Here is a 22,089-nt window from a genome sequence, read left to right as displayed (position 1 = left end):
TTACAAACAAAACACTTGTAGAAGTCACTCAACAATTAGGCAATAGTATTTAACTTAGAGATATACACAATCAACTCCTTTTTAGTCTAACGTTGACACTTGCCAAACACTACATTATTGTATAATATCAAGTCTGTCTTTTCATATTCAATATCATTTTCTAGGGTTGAATTGCATAACAACCATTATTCATAATTCTATTAATTACTCCCTTTGACTAAAACAACCTCATTGTAGTTACTAATGGATTTCTTCAGTGCTTATTAACACACTACCTTAAATACAACTCTCATGTCTGTTAGCACAATGCACTTTGACCTTCCTAGTACCTGATGTGCTCATCAATAGTACCTTTAGCTAAGAAAGTAAGAGGTGCTTGAACTGTTGTCTGTTTTATCATCAAAGTTTCCACAGAGCTCAATAATTTTTGTTCTTGTCCTTATCTCAATGAAACTTTCCTTTCCCAATATGTTTTTTTATGAAAAATATACCAAGTATTGAAGAATCAAAATGATGGGCTATATTGAAAATCAGTAGTAAGATATGAGAATTATTTTTAATCTTAAATTATATTGACAAATATGATTACATTTTAACCAATTAATCAGTCCTATTTTGCAGGTGTTCAACTATTGAACCTCACTACTGTGTTACAATGTACTTCATTGTGATTTGGGAGCTCTGAAGGAAGGCAAAGACAGCCACAAGACATGTTCAGGGTCTAACTTTGTACTCCTGTGAATTGAGAGATTGCAAAACACATGCTCACTTATCAAAAGGAAAAAACAAAACAAAACTACTTTTCTCGATCTGAGATTTGATGTGATTTTTTTTTTTTAAAAAAAAGAGAGAGGAGAGAATTTTTTTAATATTTATTTATTTATTTATTTATTAGTTTTTCGGCGAAGACAACATCTTGCTTGTATGTGGTGCTGAGGATCGAACCCGGGCCGCACACATGCCAGGCGAGCACGCTACCACTTGAGCCACATCCCCAGCCCTTGATGTGATTTTAACGTAGTTTCTTTTGTACCAAATTCAGGACTACATGAGACAAGTATAACTTTATCATCATGTATGTAATACTTAAAACTACTTCTTATAAAACTGAAATATGAAAACAGATTTTCAAAATGTTGCAAACGGCTGCTTTTCAGTGTCTTTTCCAGTGGCAGTGTTTATTCTAGAATCTTTTTTCGGATCTTTTACTTCATGACATCTAGCAAACTTTACTGATAATCAGGGGTGAATAACTTACAAATATCTACAATAAGTATGTAATCAAATCTGATGAAAAAACATTTATGCATGCTTATTACATTTCTCTATATATTTTCAAATGAACTATTTTAAGGATTGGTATTTAAAACTTTATTCTGAAGATGTTAAACTAGAAATGTTCTTTTTGTAATGAATACTCCAGTACAAATAGGAATATTCAAAATTAATCTGGTATTAGTAGTGGCATTTAAAATCCAGTCTTTATATTTGATTTTGTTTTGTCCTTGTCTTCAGTCTGGTGCTAATTTGTATGTTAGTATGAACATTTTCAGGAAATAATTTTGTTCTTCAGAGTCACTTCTAAATACTTGGCATCTAAAATGTTATTAGATGAAAATGGATTGCATTTCATAAAAAGGACATTTTACAAGACTGTATAATCATAATAAAATAATGACTGGACTACTAATGGGAATTAAATGTGATGTTGGGTATTCTGACCTGTGGCCTGGAAGCTAGATCTGCATATAAAAATGTTTCTATCCCTGCCTGTGAATTTTGAAACTCAAAATAATTAATTCCATCAAATAATTAATTTTGTTGATAGGACTAAGTTCAGAACATACAACCTCACACACATATATTACAATTATTCAGAATAACAAGATGATATAAGACAATAATCTTCGATTCTGGCTGTCAAACTTGCTCAGATCATTTCTTTTAGTACTTTTGCGTTTCATGTTACTAACTTTGAATGGAGCATATAAATCATTATCACTACTGCCATTCACGTAGAGTATATTTATTGTCATTGAAGGTTGCTTTTTGTGTGTAAGTATAGGAAAAACTAGTGTTTGTACAAAACACTGCAGTGATATACTCTTCTGAAACTAAGAAAATGCAGCCATGTAATTGTTTTGTATATCATACAGGTCTCTGCATGGAGCTGCAAGTGGAGGAGGATATGAATGAAGTGCTGATGGACTCATTGAAAGAGGTGCTTTGGGCTCATTCCAGCTGTCATGACTTATCTCACTTTTCTGGCCTCCCAAGCAAGAGTCCAGCCTCCCTCTCTGAGGAACATGTAGTTTACTCTACTCTGGATGGGGCCAGTGAATACACTGCTTCCATGAAAAAGGTGGTGGAATGGGGCTGTAGCTTGGTGGCAGAGTGCTTGGCTATGTGTGTGAGGCACTGAGTTTGATCCTTAGCACTGCATAAAAAACTAAAGAGATTAGAGCATAAAAACAAAACAAATAAAACTGTCCATCTACAATTATTAAAAAAATTAAAAAGAAAAAGGTGGCTCCTTGTGGGTTCCCAGGTAGCCTCCCTATTCTTCAATTTCAACCCTCTATGTGGGTAGAGAGATCTCCCTGCAGGCAGGTCCCATAGTTACTCATTGGTATGAGTCAAACACTAGGACAAGGTCTGAAGTACAGGCATTGGGTGGGTCAGGTAGCTTGCACTCTTCCAACTTTTAGCCCCACCTGTCCCTCCTGGCACTCACTGGCAAATGCAAGTTATGGAACATTGCAGGCAGGGATGAGGAGAGTGAATGTATTCAAAGAATCTCATTTAGTTCTTTAGCATGCAGATGCCTAATCATCTATCCAAAAGACTCTTTTGCAGTGGGTCCTCTTATCTCTCCTCTACTTGTCCTGTTAAAATATCAATTCTCCGCAGTGTTTTTTGAACATTTGTGGCTATCCAAGAAGGACAGCAAAATCGCTTATATGTTTCAAGATGGTACCATGTTTGCTTGGCTCTAAGCTCCAGTCCCAAATTCTCATTGCCTATGTATGGCATTTTCCCTGAAGATAAGGCTTTACCCTGTCACCTGCAAAATCCATTAATAGCCAAGGATACTGTGTCAATGGCACACCAATAAATGTTTCCTTTGTGAGAGTTTGCATATTCCATCTAAATCTATTTTCAGTGACTTTTCTAATCTGAACCAACATGAAACAAAGTGTCTGCTGAGGGAACTTACCCATGTGTTTTAGAAGGCAGCTAGGCACTTTTACCAGAATCTCTTGGGGGGAAAAAAGTGCATGCTTGATTTTTTCCAGAGTTCAGAGACAGGATCTGGGTCAATAATTTATCAGAACAGGACTGCCTACTCACCTGGTCTCCAAAACAAGGCCAGTTTTTATGGTAAGTGCAGGGTACCTTCTTTTAAGTTCTCCTTCAGTATTCTTCTCAGGACATCCCAGTGTACCCAGAGAACATTTCTATGCTCGTGTTTGCAATGTGTAAAGCAGGAGTAGTTTAATGTGGCTGGCCCAGTCTGGTTTTATTGGCAGGAAATAAATAACATGGTAAGGATGAAGGACAGGAGCCAATGCCCCCAGGTAATTCTGATCATCCAGGGGTGCTGAGCTAACCAATGTGATATGTTGATTGTATAGATTCTTCCCTCCAGATCCAGGGAAAAATTGGTCTTCTGTATGTTTGTACGTATTGCACAGAGTTTCAAAGTGTGTTTTTAAAGGATATTGCTTGCTTTCTTCAATATTCCTGTATTAAAGGTCAAAACTTATTATTTCTGAACTTACTGAAATAGAGTTCAAGTAAACTATGAATGCTCATGGACTTCTGGCATTAAATGAGTCAGAATTGCACTGAAGGACTCCTCATGATGTCTTCAGAAACACCTCTCTCAAATCCTTATTGCTTCTCAATGCTGCATGCATTCTGATGCATTCCTTTCTACCTGCGTCAGGAAATTCTTTGTTCTAAGTCATGCTCAGGCTTGAGAGCTGTCACCCAGTTACCCCAGCAGTCCCCGGAAGGGAGAGATGCCTAATTCTTCCTCAGTCAGCATCTCAAGGACTTCCTCACATGGAAGACTCTGACAGTCCCCTGGGGAAGGTCCTCTGAGAGCAAATTGCTGATAGGAACAGGCTGGCACAGCACTTTGTCTCCAAGCTCAACCCAGGTGGAAGGACAGAGAGAAACACGACCCTGTACACACAAGCTGCTGATTACTACCAATTCCATTCACCCAAACAGCAATGTCATTCCCCACATAAGTTTGTTTTCCTTTTGGTACTTGTAGAGTAACTCTGAATGAATCAATCTCGGGATTTCCTGTACCCAGGTCCCATCCACCTTCTCATGTAGAGTCTAAATGCAGGGTTAAATTCAGACTTCCTTCCACATACTTCATCTTTTGTAGTAGGGCTCTCAAAGCAAGGAATGCAGTTAGATATATATCTGTACTTATGTATGTTTTTATCTATACATATGTACGTGTACATGTGTATACATATACATTTATATGCCTAAATGTATAAATATATACACATGTACAAATGTATTTTTTAATAGTATCAAAAGAAAAGTACCAAGAAAGTAGATGAAGTACCAACATTGGGTGTGTAGTAGTCTGCAGGAGGTAAACTGGCAAGTGCAAGAATGTGTGAACAATTGCTCCAAAAGTACCAGAATATTGGTTTGAAGGCTTCAAAGGGATATTGTCATAGAAATCTGTGTCCAAATCCTACTATCCCATCATTCATTGAGTTCTAGTTATAAATTTCCCCTTGTATCCTACCTTAGGGATTTTAATTTGCTGATTGAATTTCAGGCACCAGAATTGGCCCCCTGAAGCTGCAGGAAGATGAAGATGCTTCTTTCTTCCTCAGTAGGCATATCAAGGACCTCCTTATCCAGCATGACCCTGAGGGCCATCCAGAGGAACTGGCTGAAGAGCACAAGTTGGCAGAGCATTTTGTAAGGTGCCCAGAGGCCCTGCTCACAGAAAGATGTTCCAAGGTGCCCAGCTCATGAGAGATTCCATTAGGCAAGTGATATTTGTACCTTCTCTCCTGGTATCTGCATCTTGTGTGTGGTCTTGAATGATGGAGACTGCCTAAGTGGGAGGACAGTAGATTCACCCACTAGGCAGAGGTCATACTATCCCATATGTTCCTTCCTGAACCAGGCATGTGCCTTTAAGATGGCAGGCAGCAAATACCTAACATACTTTCAGGAAGGAGAGTGTGACAGGTGCAAGTTTGTGAAATTGAAAAGAGCATGGCTTAAGAAAGAAAACTTTTAAGGAATTTGCAGGCTGATTTAATTGTGGGCCAAGGGAGATTTATCTTTTCTGGTTATGTTTTCTCTTCTCAAAAATATTGCTTAAAATGCACATGGCATGATAGCTGTAGCATCTAAACAGGGAATGTTTATGAGTGTACTTTCAAAAGTCACTCTCAGGGTTTGTTTTAGGGAGTTGAAGTAGTAAAATCTGAGGGTGGGATGTAGGGTACACTTTAATACTTAAGAAGTGACATGGAGAGAATTTTCCCTGGTTAAGTGATAGGAGCAGGCATGGAGGGTCCTGTGTAGTTCCTAGATGTATGGAGTTCCTAGATGTATGACAGGGTTGTCTTTCTTCCCTGAAGAGGAATGAATATGTTTTCTATGAAAGGCGTATTGGGAAGTAAATCACTGTGCCTGGGAAGCAGCCATGTAATGGGAGGTAGGTATACCTGAAATTTACCAGCATTCACCAGTTGTTTCCAGTTTCTGTTCATGTGGGGAAGAAAGGACATTTTACCCTCTGCCCAGTTAAACAACTAGCATGCTCCTTGTGAGATCTACTTCATGGGGGCCACTTTGTTTCATGGATAAGAATACCTGGGCAGGCCATTTCTTTAAGGAAATGCATGAGATCTTTCTAAATTCATACCGATATTTTCTCTGTGCCATGATAGGCTACAGTTTTTAATGGATGAGATAGAACTGCCTAATATCTAAAGGGGGTTTAATAAATTCAGTTGTAGGAAATAGTGAAGAGCATCATGATGAAGAAAAGCATCACTTGAATCACTGGCCCCCAGGGAATCATCATGGGAGGGTAATTATCAGACAAAAAGAGCACATAAACAGGCCAAAATAGCTGCAAAGGTAAAAACCATCTGCTGGTGTCACTGGTTTCCCTTGCTAAACCACTCTGAATTGCCTGTTTTCTGTTGAGCATTTTTATCATCTGTCTGAGAAGACTTGGGGACTTTCTCCTTTAAAAGAGTCACTTGTTCCTTTGAAAGAACTAAAATGAGAATGACATGAGTAACTTCTTTCTGAAGTGTTATTCCAAGATCCTGGACAGTTCTGCTATAGCAAAAACAGCAGCTACACACACAGAAACAACATATCAAAATATTGTGTAGGTAGAAGGCACAAGTTCTCTGGGACCTTCCACTTGCAGGAAGCTGTATTCACTTGATAGGAGAGTGTAAAATTCAACTTTGGTTATGCTTAAGGTTGACTCACTCCTGTGGTTTTCACTCTGAACACTTTTCTGTATCCAAAGCTGCTGTCCTGCTCTTCTCTGTAACTGCCACACTGACGCAGAGCCAACTCAGTGTCCAAATACTATAAAAATTATCCTTTAAACACATGGCGCTGTCCCTGAAATCACACTTTGTCAGCTGTTTTGCCTTCTCCTCCCAGCTCCCTCAGCTCCACTGCCTCTTTCTCCTGGGAGGCATGGTCTTCCTAAATCACTGGCACATGGATGCTTTTCTAACACCTATCTTTTAGAATAAGAGTAAGTCAACTGTAAGCCTTTTCTTCAGTCAACCTTTAACTTTCATACAAATTAAAAATTTAATAAAAAAATTTAAAACTGGCAAGAGCCCCAATTACAAACCCTAGAGTGCAATGTGGATTATAGGTGGGAAACAAAGTGTTCTTAGGGTAGTTTTCTCTTCTTCACATGCAGAGTTATGTGCAAGACTCTGTATGTGGCACTTGTGGATTCATTGAAGGGGACACTAACTAGAAGGCTTTAGATGACACTGTAAAGGGACTTCATTGTAAAGACAGTGGTAGGCAACCACTTTTATGCACTCATTCAGTGTATCCTGCCAGGTGCCTCAGTGCTTGGTCTTCACTGGAAACTGTGAACACAGAGATGGGTAGAACATTATCTTAGCTTTTACAGAACTGTCAGTCTGGTGAACAGCAAGTGAAAGAATTGATAGTGGGCTAATTGATGAGTGTAGCCAGTGCTGTATCAAAAAATGTTGATAGTCAGGTTGATCCCCCTACTGGTTGTTTCCAACAGGTCCCAGCATAATGATGTATGACTTCTCAGACCAACACTTGCTCTCCAGTTTGGCTCATAGAAATCCATATTCTCAAGATCTGAAGATGATTTTGATGCCATCAACAGATACTGAGTATGTTCTGGCCAGCTGGAGAAAGAGGCAGGATAAGTAAGACACATAAATTCTTCCTTACGAAGATTATCATGATGTTTTCTCTAGACCTCTGCATTTTCTATCCACTTCAAAACAAACTAATATTGTCATTCCTCAAAGTTCAACTCTTGTTTTTACTCGAACTTCATTTCAAATGCAGGTAAATAATTGAAGTAATGTTCAGGTTTGCAGTCCAAAGGGAGGAAGGTGGGGCTAAAAGCCAGGCTTTCTGACATTCAAGTGGATGAGAGTCCATGACTCTTGTGTTCATAGAAGCAGAATAAACTAATTCCCCTGCTTTGCTCCTCAGTTTACCCTGTGACGTGTGTACAATGTAAAATCTCCATGTATCTAGAGAACTTACATTATAAGTGGGTTAAAGCAAATGAATGCATTTGCTGAGGTCCTACAGATAAAGCACTGGGCTCATTTCCATGCAGCATGCTAGGAAGGGTATCCAATCCTTACTGAAAAGAGCTTAATGTATCTGCTTCAGATTCAGCCATGGTTCTCAGTAGGTGAGAACATTGATTGCAGACACCAGTAGCCTGACCTAGTGAAGGGAAGATTGCCAGGAAGAGCAGAGTCAGCACTGGACATTATCTGCTTTGGACTTAGTAAGAGGGATCTGGAAATTTTCTTTCCAATGAGCGTCCCACAGTTGAGGGTTCACAAAGACTTAGCATGGCTCCCCTCCATGTTTCTATTCTCCTTTCCACGTTGCTATTGCCTAAGGCAATTGGAACTTTTGTAATAAGTGAGGAATTCCTTCAGAGTCCTATACACCAACAGATATCCCAGTGAGAGAAAAGAGGCCACAATAAAAATGGAGTATAACAAAATAATATTAAGAGAGTGCAGAACACAATTTCAAACACTCATGGTTTACTCTTTGTTCTGTATTTTTAGTGGATTTTGAAATAATGGCTGCATATTCAGAGAAGAACATTATGACTATGTTACATTGACAGTTTTGCATTGTTCCCTTGAGGAAAAGCCTTATGATCCACCTTATTATTAAGCAAATAATGAGGTGACCACTGGGTAGTCCTGTAGATAATTTTAACTTGTTGGGAAACCATTTTTACTTTGAGGATTCTCAAGATATACCTGTAGGAGTAATGTGAAATATGGTGTTTGGAGAAGGGAACAAAGAAAAGTTGGTAACGTTGCCCTGAGGGTACACAAGTACTGAGACTGCCCAATGAGTGGTGGTCTACATCTGTAGTGACCTTCTGAGGAAACCAGTGGGTCAGCCATCATGAGGCCATTGGAAGGCAGAGGCTCCCACATTCCGTGACATCTCCCACCTTCTGATTCTGTTAGACTGTTACCTAGCGCACTCAGCCCTACCTCCTCATTTCTCTCTTGAGTCCATGCTATAGACTCAGGTGTGTGAATCCTTGTTTGAAAGGTGAAGGAGTTTGAAGTGTTGTGGACTGCTGAGTACTTAGTTCTCAACAGTAAGTGAATCGTGACAGCTGCTGTCTTCCCTTAATCCCAATGAATTCTATTTGGGTTATTTTATTTTTTTTTAAATATTTGGGTCAGAAGCACTCAAACACTGAGCCACATATGCAGCCCTTTTTTGTATTTTATTAAGAGACAGGGTCTCACTGAGTGGCTTAGCACCTTGTCATTGCTCAAGCTGACTTCTAACTCTAGGTCCTTCTGTCTCACCTTCTGAGCCTCTGAGATTATAGGCGTTTGCCACTGCATCCAGCTCTTGGATTCACTTGTTTTTAACCCATAACATGTTTGGGTTTCCTCTTTGCAGGTCCTGGCTGTACATTTACTGTACAAACATGGCAGTATTCTTCAGCCCTTCCCCTGATGGAGGGGCTGAAATGAACCTTGACGGAGAGCCTCAGATGAAATTGAAAGAAATCATACGGGGACTACAAGCCGAATTACAAGAACACAAACTGAATTTCCGTGATCTGGAAGAAAAATTCATCTTATGTCAATCTACCGTGTATACCCTGGCCAACGAGTTCCAGAAATATCGTAAGTTGCAGATAGGTTTATGGTCACTAAAGTGAGGTATGATTGTCTGTTTCCCCTCTGAGAAAAAGATCTTCTCCAAAACTTTTTCTCCTCTTTTCTTTCATCAAAAGGAAATCCATCATTTCTAGAAGTAAAGATATTGTTATTTTGCCTTCAGTTTACTAACAGTGGAATAATGAAACACAAAGACTATAGCAACTTTTAGTTTACAGGGAAGTGTAGGGTGGGCATAGGTTAATTCCCAGTTACTGATTTCTACTGGAGACATGAAAATGCCTTTTCATCCTCAAGAATAGCTCAAATCTTTTGTATTAGGATCCAGTGTGTACCATATCAGTTCCACACACATATAACGGCCGTGTTGGTAAAGGTCTGGGACTAATGATTCTCCATTGAGTTCAGGCTTCCCCTGTGTTTGTAGTGAGTGATGTAGAAACTACTCATTGACTGACTGGACATTTCTGAATTTGATTTCAGGGAGTGGTGCAGAGGAGGAGAGTGGAAAAGAACAGGAATTACTGGCTCCCAGGTAACAATGAGTGTTAAGAGCCTGGAAGAGGATGGGTTAAATATGAGGAGGGTCCCCAGATGAGCAAACCAAGAGGTACAAAGTGTCCACACTATTCACATGCAAAGGCAAACACAAGCTGCTGGTATGACTGCATTCCTCAACCATGGAAGAAGTCCATCTTTTAAGGAGGTGTTTTTCTTTTCTCTGTGGTTCTTGTCTGTATCCAACTAGAAATAATCAAACTAACTAATTTTTTTTTTAACCTGACAGAATCTACATCTCCTGTCTTGTATGGGTCCATTTAATATGAGATATAAATCGATTTCTTTCTGGTTGATAAGACTTTTTGGCAGGGATGTCATAGCTGGGTGGGGGGAATACACATACACACACACACACACACACACACATATACAAATATACGCACAAACACACACATAAAGTTCATTTTCTGTGTATGCTGTGGCTCATGGTTGTATCACACAGGGAGAGTGGAGTGTCTGTCCTCAGCTCTTTTCTAGTCAGTAGATTGAGCCCCTCTTCCTATCTCCTGTCATAAAGACATGTGTACCCTGCCCACATCCTAGGAGGATCATTTTCTTTCTCTTTGAAAGGAGTACCCTCTTGCCCTTCTGTGACCACTCCCTTAGGCCTCTATTTAGACCAACTGGGAATCATATTTAATCCTCTCATTTAATTGTACTCTTTATCCCTCCAGTCTGAGACAAGCCCCACAGGAGGAGAAAGAAATCCTGCAGGACATATTGAATGAGGGCTGTAACACTTGCCCCAGTCACTCTGAATCATCAGATATCCACCAGCCCACCTGCTTCAGTGATGATCTCTTGGGTGAGCATGAAGTTTCCCTTTGTCTAGCTGCAGCTCATGACTACCCCATTAAAACACAAATGCACTTCTATTAATAATACTTCTGATGGTCCAGTGACAAATTCAGGATGGTAAACCTAGAACTAACAAGAGCAGGGAAGTTATAGAGACTGTAACCTACTCACAGGTACCATTTATGTGTGTGCATATCAGGGCTGTGTATGACCTTATTCTTACAACCTAGGAAAACTTATCTCTCCTAAGTGTTCTTGCTCATGTTTAATTCTTTGATTACAAGCACAAGCCTATAATTCCAGCTGCTCAGGAGGTTAAGGCAGGAGGATCTTGAGTTTAAAGCCAACTCAGAGGGCATGGGATGTGGCTCAAGTGGTAGGAAAGTCACCTAGCATGCATGAGGCACTGAGTTCAACTCTCGGCACCATAAAAAAATAAAAAATAAAGATATTGTGTGTCTACCTAACACTAAAAAAATTTTTTTAAAAATTTAAAAAGCCAGCCTCAGGAAAAAGTAAGGCAGTAAACAACTCAGACCCATCACTAAATAAAATACAAAATAGGCCTGGGGATGTAGTGCAGTGGTCATGTGCCGCTAAGTTCAATGGCCGGTACCAAAAACATAAAAGAGAGAGAACATTGAAATGGTTAATTTTGCTTCCATTGAAATGCTAGAATAAGGTGGCAGTAATATTTATACCAGAACAGTTCTGAAAGGAATTTCCTTCTAGTACACTGCCAAAGTTAACTTTGCGATCTTTAAAAAAAAAAAAAAATCCCTAGTATTGAGAAAAATGAGGCTCAGGGCTTTTAATCCTCTTTATAGAGAATGAAACTGGTTCTATTTGAGAATTGTGAGGGGGCCTAGAGCCACTAAGTGTTGGAATGAGCTTTGTGGAAGCAAGGAAGCTGCAGTTAATGAAATCCAGAAGAACCTGGATGAGTATCCAGGGATCAGGAGACCAAAATGCATTTTGACTTTGTCCAATTACATGAAGAGCATTCCATAATGATCCCCCCAGTCAGAGACGTTGTGCATGATGGATCAGCATAGCATTTCTGACCATTTCTTTAAACTCAACATGTGAGCTCTCCCAGGTTAAGTCCCTTAGTTGCTCCCTGAATTATATATACATAAATTATGTCTTCTTCTGAGGGAAGTGTCTGTATTGGAATGAGTGAAGGGGAGTTATTTAATGACTTCTGCATTTCTGAATATGTTTACAGAACACCATGACAATGAGGACAATGATAAAGAAGAGTCACTTTATTTCAGGTAACAATGAATGACCAGGGGCAAGAAAAAAAATGGATAAAATAAAAGGGGTGCAGGAATCCTGAAAGTACAGAGCATGAGGTCAAATGTAGTCAAGTTTCTTAAAGGCACAGTAGGAGTGCTGATTGCAGTGAAGTTGTTGATTCAACCCAAGATGATGGAACCCATTAGCAAAATTCTTTGTCTTCTTTATAGTATTGTAAGAGTAAGTCTTCTCAAGAATAACTGAGCAGCCTTGGGCACTTCTAGATCTTAAATAAATCATATGTTCCCTTTGTAAATGTCAAACTCAGGATGAGACTCAAAAATCATTTCTGTACTGTTAGCCTGAGCTCATCAACAGGTATTCCATAGCAAGAAAAATAGATAGAATAAAAATGATATCATGTCATAACATGGATGTGCAAAGAAGGCAAAATGTCTCTGAGACTCTTCAATTAAGGAGACTATTGATCAGACACTTGTGTCTAAAATTCACCATGCTTTATGCACAAGGTTGGCCCCTGCTATGCTTCTCATTGTGTGATTCTTCTGTGACTGTGTCTTATAGGTGAGTTAAGCCTCCTTCCTCATTAGCTTGTTATCTTGTTATCACTACACTGAGCACTGGTGGCCCTTGGTCTCTCTCATACCGTGGCACCTAAACTATGTCCTTGAGATGAAAGTGGTTTTCTGGATCATTTTTGAAGGGAGGCACCTGTTTTGGACTCCACCCTTCAGCTTTGAATCGGGAACAACTGGGAGACTGTAACTTCTAAATCACCATGATTTCATCTTTTGTTCCTCCCTGCCTCAGCTGTCTCAGCAGTATCAACAGTGAATTTCAGGAAGAGGAAGAGAATGACCTCCAGCTGGATGAAAAATATTTTGAGTACTCTGGTCATCCTAATTCATGTGACACACAAGAACTTGTCATAAGCTCTGTGTTCCCATCACATGAGCCTAAATTCAGCTCTACTGTGGATGGAACCAGTGAGTACTCTTATCCTAATTCACATGAATGCAACTTATCTCCCTGGTAATCACAAATTCTCTGCACTCAACTCCACTATCTAGGCTGAGACATATGCCTGAAGAGCCAGGAGACCATTTTGTTTCTCAGCAGGTGCAGAGGTCAGGTGGATCTGAAGCTTTGTTATTTTTCTTGCCAGGTCAGTTGTTTTTAATCCTGGTCTGCAATGTGCCAGCCACAGTTGCAGGTAGACTGGAGTTAGGAGGAGGGGATTAGAAGCATCTCACAGACATCACTACAACTTTTTCCAGGAGGGATTGGTCAGACCTCAGTCTTTAAAGGGGTTAAATCATTCCTTCTGCAGTGTCCTTGGAAATTGCATTTATTTTCTAATGATTTCCTCTCTTCTTTTCATGAGATAGAATATTCAAAAATCATTGTGGAGATCTTTTATGGTTCTTGAGTGTTAACGCACTTTTTCAACTTCCTCTGAGAAGGCTATCCTTCAATTAATCATTCCTGTTTCTGTTCCACCATACATTGCTGTAGTTTTCAACCCAACGGAGCACAAATGATTCTTTCCTCCATAGATTACATGTTGAATCATCTGTTCCATCTGAGAGTTATGTTCTCATGTAAATTGTCAATGGCCAGTGTACATGATGGGGAACTGACCCAGTTATTCAGACAGCAGAGAGCATTTCTCTCCACAATTCCCAGGAATGTCACTCTTGTTGAACAAGAGCCATGAGTGGTAGAAGCTTTATAGAGTATGTAGAGAAAAAATATATTCTTCTTGCCTCTCACTCAAGGTAGGGTTCAACTTTTCCTCAGATAAACTTTTGAAATTCTTGAGTCTTTACTCATTAAATCAGTTTTTAGGAAGAGCAGAAGTCTGATGTCTCACTGTATCAGAATGTTTTATAGTAAAATTAACTGACTAAATTTATTTTCCAACCCTTGCTTTAGTCAGTGCCTTTTCAGGTGTGACCATCTTTTTCTTTTTCCCATTTCCACTGAGGTGCAGTGATGCAAAAGTTTAATCTCAGTGTCACAACATTTCAGAAAAAGAAATAAAATACATGTGTGAACTGTAACCACTGCCAAGGGATCTCTGCATACAGACTACTCCATTAAATCCTCAAGAGACACTATTCACAGTTGGTGGTGTCTCTACAATAGTGCTGAGGACACTGAGATTCAGCATGGTCACTGCCCCCAAATCTCCACTAGTGTGTGGTGGGAACACAGGGCCCATGTCTGCCTGGCTCCTCAGCCAACATATTTTTACTGCTGTGCAGCCTGATCTTTCAAAGAGGAGGCTGGGTTGGGTGTTCACCCATTTCTAATTCTGTATGTTACAAATGTTTTTGAGACAATTTCAAAGAGAAACAGACATTGCTTCTCTGGAACAAAGAATTCATAAGGCCTCTCACATGGGTTTTTGAGCTATTAATGAGTATACTTTGTCCCTGGGAAGAGCCAGTGCCTCATCCATTCCCTCCAAATAGAGATGGACACATTCACCTTTATACATGAATCTGAAATGAAGAAAAAGAGCATTCTAATTGTACTAATATTCATCCTGTGTGGGTTCACTGACCCTAATGTGTATATTGTGAACAGGACACAGGTGTAACTACAGTAGTGGTGCTAACCTCTCTGCTCGGACCTATCCTCTGTGTACACAGAAAGCCCTGCAGAAACAACATGAGTATAACTAAGCTACAACTTGATATTTTGTTGAGGACTTTTGCATCTTGCCCACTAATGGCATGCAACAATACTTTTAGAGTTTGATAAATGGCTCCAATAGTTGCAGAGGATCTTCTACTGTGAGCCTTGAAAAATGTCAGCAAGGTTCCTCCCTGATAAAAGCAGGCAACCGAAAACAGGACAAAATTCTAACCCAATTTAAAATATTTATTGCAGATGACCTAGAGGGTAGTAGTAGCTCTGTAGTCATTCACGGAAGTGGTAGAGAGAGTGAGTCTACATTGAATTACAGCCACTTTGAGACCAAACTACCCCAAAGACCTTCAGTCTGAGTTCAAGGTAGTTTAAATGTAATATCCTTGAGGGAAGGTGAGACTTTCCCAAGGGACTTCACAGATTTGGCCACTTTTCATAATAGATACTATATGTAGGAGGGGCTGGAGGTTTAGACACAGTGGAAATAAATATTGTACCCAATGATTGAGGGATCCAGCCTCAAGGAACTGAAAGAAGTAGATTGAAGGGGAGGAAATTTGATTTGATATAATGATACTAAATAGGTTTTCATGAAAAGGAATGGGCCAGGATTTCAGGGGTTGGACATATAAAAGGAGTTCTCCTTCCCACCAAAATTATGTAATGACAGAGTGGCTGGTAGAAAGCATGCTGTACAAGACCTTTGTGAAGAAACTGTCCACGTTGCCAAGAGTCCATGAAGAGATTCTTGTGTCAGTGGCCATTTTCAATCCTTCAGGGTCTAATCTCCTTTTTTTCTCTGTTTCACCATTGCTTTCACAAACAGGTATATTGGTTTAAGATACTTTCTCCTTCAGGTCAAGAGGATCTCTCATGCATGTTACTGAGTGTCTTCAATGACAGATGATTAATAATGGATGTACTGAGACTTGGGGACACACAGTACATGACAGGCAGGGAGCAGCACCTGTAGACAAAGACCTGAATGCTGGAAGACAGAGAAGCAGAGTGAGAGTCAGGGAGGAGACAGCCTGACAAGGAAGGATGGTGTATTGGAGTGTTGGGATGTGATGTTGGATAACCTTGTGGGGCCAGGAATGAGGACTTCAAATGCAGGATAGGGAGTTGGAATTATTCAGGGGGATGTAGGAATGCAGTTTTCCCAAGCAGAGTGGGAACATGGTAAGAGCAGGACATTGAGTTAGAGGTTAGTGAGGCTGGGCTCAGTGGTCCCAGCAGGAGGTTCTCTCATGGCCAGGAGCATGAGGCCAGCATGGGTAACACTGTGCAGCTGTATCTTAACAAACGTTAACCTGATGAGACAGTTGATCTTTGGGGAACTTCACGAGAAGAGAAGGTAGTGAGGAGGAGAGTGGAAGAATCTAGACACCAGTGATGAGAGTATGATGAGGTGTGCTCTCAGGGTGATGGAGCCAAACAGTCAGATTGAAGAAATTTTGAGAAAACTGAAGCAGATCGTGGTGAGAATGAGGGATTTTCAAGGAGAGTGTGTGGAGAACACAGTAGTGGGCAGCAGGCCCTATTGTACCCAGTTCTTCCTGAGTCTGACCTGGATAGACATGAGGCTGCTGGAAAGCTCCAGTCAGCTCAATTTCTGAGGACATTATTCATTTCCCTAGGGACATAGAACTCAATTATATCAGGAGGAATGTCCAATTTGCCTCTGTAGTATGTGGAAAATATAAGGATTATGGACCCGATATCTCTTCACAGTTTCATACAGTTGATTTACAATAAGGAGCCAGCTCCTCTGCTGCATTTCTTATAGCTGCTAACAGCCTCCAGGTGGCAACAGACTGTATATGTATATGGATTGTAGGTGGTACATAGGCCACAAGGAGTCATAGGCTTCCAAAATGCAGAGAGGGTCCCATAACTAGGAATGTTATACAACCACTGGACACCCCTCTCCATGGTATCCTACATTCTTTCCATGATCTTTCCTCCCTCGGGGGAGAGATCAATAAACCTTTTAATTTCAATCAGGTCACTGAGTCTCAATAGAATGTCCTCTCTACAAACAGTGATGGAGTTTAATAATCCTGGGAAAATAGCCTTAAACTCATTTTTTCTTCAAAGCCATCTTAAGTGGATGATTTTTCTTCAGGGACACTCTTTTCTGGACACCTGCCTTTGTTGTTGTTGTTCTTGTTTAGTAACATATGACAGTAGAATGTATTTTGCAAATTACACATTAGTAGAGTATAACTTATCCTGTGGATGATCCCGCTCTTTTTGTTTATGATGTGAATTTACCCTGGTTATGTATTCAAATACAAGGCTAGTTAAGGCTAGTTAAGTCCAGTTAATTCTATTGTCTTTCCTGTTTCTCCCTCTCCTCCCATCCTTTTATTTTCCTTTGTCCAATACAGTAGATTTCTATTATTCCCTTCCTCAACCTCCCTTTTTTCCGGTTATCATCTAGAAGTCAGAACACATAGCCTTTGGTGTTTGGGATTGGCTTATTTCACTTAGCATGATATCTCCAGTTCCATCCATTTTCTGCAAATGCCATTGTTTTATTTTTCTTTATGGCTGAGTAATATACCATTCTCTATATACATTACATTTTCTTTATCCATTCATCTGTTGATGATGTCAAATGGTGGTTTCATTCCAAGTTTTCTAAGGAATCTTCATTCTGCTTTCCATAGTGGCTGCTCTAATTTTCAGTCCTACTCAAATTTTTGAGAGTACCTTTCTCACCCCATTCTCCACCAACATTTATTGTTACTTGAATTCTTTATAATTGCCATTCTAATTCAAGTGAGATGGAATCTCTGCATAGTTTTAATTTGCATTTCTCTAATTGCTAGAGATAATAGTTGTTCATGTATCTTTTGGCCATTAGTATTTTTTCGGCTGTGAGGTGCATGTTCAGTGCTTTGCCCATTTATTTATTGGGTTATTTAATGTTTTTTTTTTCTTTTGGGTTTTTTGTTTTTTGAGTTCTTAATACATCCTGAGGATTGAATGCTCTTGTCTAATGTGCATGTGGTAAAAATCTTTTCCCATTCTGTAGGCGCTCTCATCACGTTATTAATTGTTTCCTTTACTCTGAAGACGCTTTGCAGTTTGCCATCCCATTTATTGATTCTGGCCTTCTTAGCATCCAGGCACAGAAACCAAAGGTGACATATCCATCACACTCATGATCTCTGTCACTGTACCTGAGACACAAGCTGGTTTCCCCAACAGACAGGGACATAAGAAATGGGCATTCTGGGTGGGGGTACTAAAGAAAGAAAGAACTGGGATAGTTACCCTGTTCTCCTTTTAGGTGTCACTAAGAAGGCCTGCCTCCAATGGCCTTTGAGTGGGCATGTGAGCCCCAGTGTGTCAGAGATGCAAGCCTCAGATGCACACCTGGATGTAAATACCCAAATGAGTAGTTGTCAGGGGACAATGTTGGATCACCAGTTAATCTGTGGTGATGGTGGAGCCAGGCTGAGTCTTTCCTCTGCTATCGATAGCTGTGTAGCCAACACTGACCCTGGAAAACAGTGGATGCTCTTCCCAGATAGGAAAGGCAAGGGAATTTGTAAGCTCTGATCCACATGTTGGTTGTCAGAATATTGTGGGTGGCAGAGATGGTGGGTCTCTACATGTTCTCTCGGTCAGACTTAAAGCTGCGATTCTCTGACATAGTGATGTGAGCTGGAGCCTGGGGCCTAGGGTTAAATACACTCTCAGGTCCTGGGCTGGCCTTTACCAAGTGCATATCTTAGGTGCTTTCATCTCTTTCATGGTTTATTAAAATAATTTCCATAGTACCAGTTCAATAAAAATAAAAATTTTTTAATGAAAGATTTGACTCTGTAATCTCAAATCATCAGATAACTTCTGGTTATTTGATAAATATAATTTCACAAAAGATATTTTCATTGGATATAGAGCAATTTTTCAGTAATAGTATAAATCCTGGGCCCACAATTCTGTGTCCTGACATATCCAGCTCACTTTTCACCTTTCCTCATCTCTTTAAATTAATGTGACACCTTCACCCAGAAAGTGCACAAATTGTCTCCTTGCTGATTCCACACTGAGTCCATCCTCTCCATTCGTCTGTCTTCATATCCATGTTGCCAGTGTCCTCACAAGGACTCAATTCTGCTCAGATGTGAAGACTGAGTTTTAGTCCCTCCTTGTCCCCTTAATCTGGGTTGTGTTCATCTTGATTCTCTGTCTCCCTCAATATCAGCTTCTGGAGCCTCTGGTTCTCATGTCAGGTGCCACACTCATCTGACAGATGTGGGCACCCTTGCACTCATTACAAACATCTGAGGGCCATGCAAGAGAAGAAACACCTGTGCCTCATGTAGAGCACTCCCTGGCATGGGCTCTGTGTGTGTCACTGGTGTGTAGTTCTTGAAGCACGTGTGAAAACTTGCGGAGGTTCACCATCTTTTCTTCCTGCTGGACTCTACTGGGTGCTCCCACAATCCCAGTCAAGACTAAGCCTACAGGCTCAGTTGAGTGATTGTGTTCTGGTGTCTCACAGGGAATTTTTGAGCATCTGCTTTTCAAACATCTCTTTTTTTCCCTCAGGTTTCTAAATTATTTCTGACTTCTTGTGGCCAGAATATTGATATTATACAATCCCACATGTGAATGTTCATAATTTTCTGTTCATCAGATATATCCATTATATGTTAGGCATATACAGTAGTTCTATTAGTAATAATGCCTGTATATAAAATAAGTTAGTCAGAGTAAGATTTAAAATATTCCAGGGATGATTCTTCCCCAGTTCTCTACTTTCATATAGTTTTCCTTCTACTATGATTTTGCTTAACTTTGATGATCACTTCCTGACTAAAAGCTCTGCCTAGATCTCTAGTGGTATTATTGCCTTTTATATTGGGGAGCTATAGGTGTCTATAACTTCCATATTTCTTGAATATTTTCAAGAATTGTAAGCACACTTGCCTCCTGTCAAGTTTATCATACTGGATATGCCAGAATCATCAACAAAATGAAAGTATCAGTCTCAATGTCTTTATATTTATGTGGTAGTGAGGATAGAACCCAGGGCCTCATGCATTTGAGGCAAGTGCTCTAACTCCAAGCTACAACCCCAGCCCTGAAAGTATCAGTCTCTATAAGCTACACATAAATCCTTAGACTTTTTTGTGCAAGGCTGCTTTCTTGATTAGGTGACCCTTTGGGGTCAATAGTTGTGTCACAGGATAATAGTTCCTGTTTTATTTTCAGAACTGAATTTGGATACTTGCATTGAACTGCAGAACCTTCCCAAGCTTGAGGGTGATGCCCTTGGAGGCTTGGCTGTCAAAACACCTGGATGTGAGCTGCATGTCCTCACTGATACCATGAGTGTCATGAAGCAGAAGATCATGAAAAGAAAACAACTCTTCTGCAAGTGGAGAATGGCATGCAGATTCCCAGGACTTCAAGCTTCGGGTAGAGTGGTGACAGCTTCTGTGGCTCTGGGATGCACTTACCTCTTTTAGCTCTCTCTATGAGGAGGTAGCTCCTTCTGCTGTGATTTCTCTTCACCATTGGTTCTTTCCAACAGCAGATGGAGACTGTCTGGTCTTATGTCTCTATTTTATGGTCTCCCACCCTGAGAGGCTGTTCCATCTCCACCTCCTGTTTGCATTCAGAAATCTGCTCTGTTCCTACATCTGCTGTCCTGATATTCCCTGTAACTGACACAGGAAAGCCCAGCTTAATGGGGGGTCCTAATCCCATGAAGAGCATCTTTCAGACACATGCCACCTTCCCTGGAATCACACACTGTCTAGGCTTTTGATCTATCCTGCTTCCTTGACTCTGCTGCCTCTTTATTCTGGGAACATGGCCTTCATAAGTCACTAGCACATGGCTCCTTCTTGGACCCTCCTTGGCAAACAGGACTAAGTCAACACACAAAGAAAAATTGTGAAAACTGATGGGAAAGATTATGACAACTGAACTTTATCTGGGCTATACGTGGCAGAAGTCATTTTGTCTTCACCCCTTAGCCCACTCCATTTTCCATGACTCTTTTTTCTGCTCATTCCTGATCGAAATTGTAATAACTTTCAAGATTTCCTGCAGATTCTTATTCCTGTCTAGCCAAGGTGACTGAAGAACCCACTTGGGCTCTGTGTTGAAATGGGTGAAATAGCACTATGTAATGACTCCTGGATGTTTTTGAATTGTTTGTAGAAAACCATGAAAATGATGATGAAAAAGACCAAAATTCACTGAATTCCAGGTAACAACAAATAATCTGGAGATTGTAAGAAAATGCAAAATAAGGGGTTAAGGATAACCTGAAAGATTAGACCATGAGGTCAAAAGTAGACACATTTGATGACCAAATGTAAAAAAGACTACTGTTGGCAGGGGTGATGTTGACTAAGCCCAGTGTGATGGAGCCCTTTAGCAAGGTTATCTTTTATCTTCCTGGTGCTGGTACAGTGGGTGTGACTCAGAAGAACTGCACAGTCATTCTTGGGCATTTCTTCCTTTTAACAAAATCACTTGTTTATTTTAAGTTGAATAATCAGAATTAGAGGCATACTATCTTTCTATACTATGGCCTGATAATCCCGGACAGGTATGTCATAGCAAGAAAAACAGAAATATGCTCCCTTTCTACCCCTTCCCCCCCCCAAAAGTATTATGTCAAAAAAATGGATAGAAAAAGTTCTAAAAGGCACACATTTTGGGGGCACTCTCTCATGTACCAGACTGTATTTGCTGGCCATCTATATGCAAGTGTCAGTATCAGTCATGCCCTAGGTTCAACTACAGCTTTGCTTCTCATTGTATGATCCTTCTGTAGTTGTACTTTATAGATGAAGTTGAGCCTCCTTTCTCATCAGCTTGTTATCTGCCCAGTACACTGGACACTGGTGGCTCTCACTCTCTCTCTCATACTATGGCACCTAAATTATGTCCATGAGTTGAAAATGGTTTTCTAGATTATTTTTGAAGGCAGGCACCTGTTAGGGGACTCCACTCTTCAACTTTGAATCATAACCAACTGGGAGGCTGTAGCTTCTAAACCACCTTGATTTTTTGGTTATTCTTCCTTGTCTCAGCATTCCCAATGGTGAACTGCAGGAGGAGAAAGAGGATGACCTCCTGCTGGGGAAAACTTATTTTCTACCCTTGGATCATCCTAATTCATCTAACACACAAGAACTTGTCAGAAGCTCTGTCTTCCCATCAGCTGAGCCTACAGTCAGTTCTGCTATGGATGAAGCCAGTGAGTATTCCTATTATAATTCAAATGAATCTAACTTTTCTCCCTAGGAAAGCAAAAATTCTCTGCATTCAACTCTACTGTGTAGGCTGAGATATATGCATGCAGAGGCAGGAGACCCATCTTGTTTCA

At 40.2% G+C, this 22,089-nt stretch overlaps 1 long non-coding RNA gene across 1 annotated transcript; it reads left to right on the top strand.

Moving 5' to 3' along the window:
• LOC144368337 (uncharacterized) lies at positions 1 to 5,064 on the top strand. Its single transcript, XR_013428128.1, has 3 exons — positions 1 to 1,075; positions 2,157 to 2,221; positions 4,817 to 5,064. It is a non-coding gene; the product is annotated as an uncharacterized LOC144368337 (long non-coding RNA).
• The last annotated feature ends 17,025 nt before the right edge of the window (positions 5,065 to 22,089 follow it).

Source organism: Ictidomys tridecemlineatus, chromosome 11, assembly GCF_052094955.1.
Source record: "Ictidomys tridecemlineatus isolate mIctTri1 chromosome 11, mIctTri1.hap1, whole genome shotgun sequence".
In the NCBI taxonomy this organism is placed as follows: domain Eukaryota; kingdom Metazoa; phylum Chordata; class Mammalia; order Rodentia; family Sciuridae; genus Ictidomys; species Ictidomys tridecemlineatus.
Note: the sequence above shows the minus strand (reverse complement) of the source record. Positions and strands in the feature narration are given on the sequence as shown.